This window comes from Eriocheir sinensis, unplaced genomic scaffold, assembly GCF_024679095.1.
Source record: "Eriocheir sinensis breed Jianghai 21 unplaced genomic scaffold, ASM2467909v1 Scaffold11, whole genome shotgun sequence".
NCBI lineage: Eukaryota > Metazoa > Arthropoda > Malacostraca > Decapoda > Varunidae > Eriocheir > Eriocheir sinensis.
The window spans coordinates 470053-475728 of record NW_026110407.1 but is presented as its reverse complement, the minus strand read 5'-3'; positions in this window follow the sequence as shown (position 1 = coordinate 475728).

The following is a 5676-nucleotide window of genomic DNA, read 5'->3' as shown; positions in this document are numbered from 1 at the left end:
ATTGTCTCTGGAATGGAGGTATACATTCCGTTCTTTCTCTCTTCACGCTAAAAGCCTGGTTTAATCACGCTTGTTCTCGTGCTGTCAATGATAGAGAGGTAGCTCACAAAAGATACCAGAGCCTTCAAACTAATGCTAATTATGAACTTTACATTTCTGCCCGAAATCGTGCCAAATCTATTCTCCGACTAACCAAAAATTCTTTCATTAATAGAAAATGTCAAAACCTTGCTTTCTCTAACTCTTCCCGTGACTTCTGGCATCTAGCCAAAAAACATCTCCAACTTCACTTCTTCATCTTTCCCTCCACTCCTCAGTCCTGACGGCAACACTGCCGTCTCATCTATCTCTAAGGCTGAACTCTTCTCTCAAACTTTTTCTAAAAACTCCACTCTGGACGATTCTGGGTATATTCCTCCCACTCATCCCCCCTCTGACTCCTTTATGCCTGTTATAAAGATTCTTCAAAATGATGTTTTCTATGCCCTCTCTGGCCTCAATCCTCAGAAGGCTTATGGACCTGATGAAGTGCCTCCTATTGTCCTTAAAAACTGTGCCTCCGTGCTGTCACCCTGCCTGGTCAAACTCTTTCGCCTCTGCCTGTCAACATCTACCTTTCCTTCCTGTTGGAAGTATGCCTTCATACAGCCTGTGCCTAAGAATTGTGACCGTTCTAATCCCTCAAACTACCGTCCTATTGCTTTACTTTCTTGTCTATCTAAAGCTTTTGAATCAATCTCAACCGAAGATTCAAAAGCACCTTTCCACTTGACCTTCTATCTGATCGCCAGTATGGGTTCCGCAAGGCGTTCTACTGGTGATCTCCTAGCCTTCTTAACTGACTCTTGGTCATCCTCTTAGCCGTTTCTGTGAAACTTTTGTTATTGCGCTGGACATATCAAAAGCTTTTGATAGGTCTGCACAAATCTTTGCTTTCTAAACTACCCTCCTACGGTTTCTATCCTTCTCTCTGTACCTTTATCTCCAGTTTCCTTTCTGACCGTTCTATTTCTGCCGTGGTAGACGGTCACTGTTCTTCCCTAAATCTATTAACAGTGGTGTCCCACAGGGTTCTGTCCCATTCCCACTCTTTTCTGTTGTTCATTGATGATCTTCTTCCAAAACGAACTGTCCCATCCATTCCTACGCTGATGATTCCACTCTGCATTATTCAACTTCTTTTAATAGAAGACCCACCCTTCAGGAACTTAACGACTCAAGGCTGGAGGCTGCAGAACGCTTAGCCTCAGACCTTACTATTATTTCCGATTGGGGCAAGAAGAACCTGGTGTCCTTCAACGCCTCAAAAACACAGTTTCCCACCTATCCACTGACACACAATCTTCCAAACAACTATCCCCTATTCTTTGACAACACCCAGCTATCACCTTCCTCAACACTAAACATCCTCGGTCTATCCTTAACTCAAAATCTCAACTGAAACTTCATATCTCATCTCTTACTAAATCAGCTTCCTCGAGGCTGGGCGTTCTGTACCGTTCCGCCAGTTCTTCTCCCCTGCACAGTTGTTGTCCATATACAGGGCCTTGTCCGCCCTCGTATGGAGTATGCATCTCATGTGTGGGGGCTCCACTCACACAGCTCTTTCTGGACAGAGTGGAGGCAAAGGCTCTTCGTCTCATCAGCTCTCCTCCTCATACTGATAGTCTTCACCTCTCAAATTTCACAGCAATGTTGCATCTCTTTCTATCTTCTACTGGTGTTTTAATGCTATCTGCTCTTCTGAACTTGCTAACTGTATGCCTTTCCCCCCTCCCGCGGCACCGCTACACTCAACTTTCTACTCATGCTCATCCCTTATACTGTCCAAACCCTTTATGTAAGAGTTAACCAGCATCTTCACTCTTTCATCCCTCACGCTGGTAAACTCTGGAACAATCTTCCTTCATCTGTATTTCCTCCTGCCTACGACTTGAACTCTTTCAGGAGGAGGGTATCAGGACACCTTCCTCCCGAAACTGACCTATCTTTCGGCCACACCTCTTGATTCTTTTTAGGAGCAGCGAGTAGCGGGGCTTTTTTTTATTAATGCTTACTTTTTTGTGCCCTTGAGCTGTCACCATTGCTTTAAAAAAAAAAAAATATATATATATATATATATATATATATATATATATATATATATATATATATATATATATATATATATATATATATATATATATATATATATATATATATATATATATATATATATATATATATATATATATATATATATATATATATATATATATATATATATATATATATATATATATATAATATATATATATATATACGTTCGTATAAAATGAATAAACAAAATATTAATGAATAAAAGAATGTGTATTTGTATGAAGATAAATATACAAAATACACATAAAATAACCTAAATTTGAATAAAACTATATACAAAAAATAAACATAACAATTTAAATTTGTATGAAAATATATATAGAAAATACACTTACAATTAGGTAAATTTGTATTGAAATACATATACAAAATACACAAAAATAATATTTAAATTTGAATGAAAATATATAAACAAATAAACCTAAAATAGCGTAAATTTGAATAATCTATATATACAAAACACATGAAATAATGTAACATGTATAAAAATATATACAAAACACAAATAGAATAATGAAAAATTGTATCAAAATAAATACACAGAATGTTAATAAAATAATGTAAATTTGAATATAAATTAAGATTCAAAATACCCATAAAATAACGCATTTTTTTATTAAAAATATATATACCAAAATACACATAAAATATTTGAATTTCTATAAAAATAAATATTCAAAATACACATACAATAAGGTAAATTTGTATTGAAATAGATATGCAAAATACATATAAAACAATGTAAATTTTTTTAAAAATATATATACGAATATACATAAAATATCGTAGATTTCTATAAAATATATATACATAATAAAATACACATAAAATGAAGTAAATTCGTATAAAAAGATGTATAGAAAACACACAAAACAATGTAAATTCGAATCAAAATAAATAAACAAAATACCAATAAAAGAAAGTGTATGTGTATAAATATAAATATATAAAATACATATAAAATAACGTAAATTTGTATAAAACTATATACAAAAATACACAAAAGTAATTAAATTTGTATTAAATAGATACACAAAATCCACATAAAAAAGTTAAATTTGAATTGAAATACATATACAAAAAAACATAAAATAATATAAATTTGTATCAAAATATATAGATAAATACATAATAACGTAAATTTAAAAATATATATAAACAAAATACTAGTTAAATAATGTAAATACGTATAAAAAAATAAGTACAAAATAAATATAATAATATAATTGTATCAAAATAAATAAATAAAATACTAATAAAATAATGTAAATTTGTATGAGAAAACATATACAAAATACATATAAAAATAACGCAAATTTCTTTAAAATATATATATAAAAATGCACATAAATAAAGTAAATTTGCATAAAATATATATACAAAACACACATTAAATAATGTAAATGCGTATAAAAATATGTATACAAAATACCTATTAAATAAACTAAATTCGTATCAAATCAAATTAAGAAAATACCAATAAATATTGTAATTTTGGATGAAAATATATATAGAAAATACACATAAAAAACTAAATGCAAATACATATATACACATAAAATAATTTAAAATTAATTAAAATTAATATACAAAATAAACATAAAATAAGGTTAATTTCTAATGAAATATATATACAAAATATACATAAATAATGTAAATTTGTATAAAAATATATACAAATACACATAAAATATCATGAGTTTGTATAAAATATATATTGAAAATAAACATTAAATGATGTAAATGCGTAAAAATATATATACAAAGTACATATAAATAATGTAAATTGTATCAAAATGAATCAACAAAATACAAATAAAATAATATATTTGAATGAAAATAAATTTACAAAATACACATAACGTAAGTAAAATTTGTATTAAAATATATACAAAATACCCAGAAATAATTTGAATTTATATGAAAATAGATGTAACAAAATACACATATAAAATTAGGTAAATTTATATATATATATATATATATATATATATATATATATATATATATATATATATATATATATATATATATATATATATATATATATATATATATATATATATATATATATATATATATATATATATATATATATATATATATATATATATATATATATATATATATATATATATACAAAATACATAAAAAATATGTGTCAAAATATATCAACAAATACACAAAAAATAACATAAATGTCAATAAAATATATATACAAAATATACATTAAATAATGGAAAAGTGTATAAAATATATATACAAAATAAGGAATAGAATAATCTAAAATCGTATCAAAATAAATGAAGAGAATATCAATAAAATAAAATAAATTTCTATGAAAATATAGATGCAAAATACCCATAAAATAACGCATATGTGTAAAAATATATATACAAAATACTAGATTGAATGAAATAAATACAAAATAAAAAATAAGGTAAATTTGTATTAAAATAAATATAGAAATGCACATAAATAATATAAATTTGTATTGAAATAGATATACAAATACACAATTGAATGGAAATAATGGAAATTTGTATTAAAATATGTATACGAAAACACATAAAATAACGTAAATTTCTATGAAAATATATAAAATATACACATAAAATGATGTAAATACGAAAAAAATATATATACAAAAACACCTAAAATAATGTAAATTGTATCAAATCCAATAAACTAAATTTCAATAAAAGAATGTATATATGTAGGAAAATAAATATACAAAATAATATATAAAATAACTAACATTTGTATAAAAAATATACACAAAATACACAAAATAATTTCAATTTGTATGAAAATAGACATACAAAATATATAAATTTAGATGAATTTTTTATTGAAATACATATATAAAATACATAAAATAATGTAAATTTAAAGTGAAAATATATAAACAAATAGACATAAAGTAACGTATATATGTATAAAATATATATAGAAAATGCACATTAAATAAAGTAAATATGTAAAATGAATTATATACACAATACACATAGAACAAAATGTAAAATCGTATCAAAATAAATACACAGAATATCAATCAAATAATGTAAAATTGTTTGAAAATAAAGATGCAAATACTCATATAAAAAAATGCATATTTGCATATAAAATATATATATACAAAATATACACATCACATAATACTAAATTTGTATTAAAATAAATATACAAAATACACAACACAATATGGTAAATTTATTACATTGAAATAGATACGCAAAATACAAAACATCAAACAATGCCAAATTTGTTTAAAATATATATAATGAATAAACCACCGAAAAAAACGTTAACTTCTATAAAATATATATATACAAAATACTTACATAAAATAAGATGTAAATACGTTATAAAAAAAAAAATAATAACATATATATATATATATATATGTATATATATATATATATATGTATATATATGTACATATATATATATATATATATATATATATATATATATATATATATATATATATATATATATATATATATATATATATATATATAACATACATATATA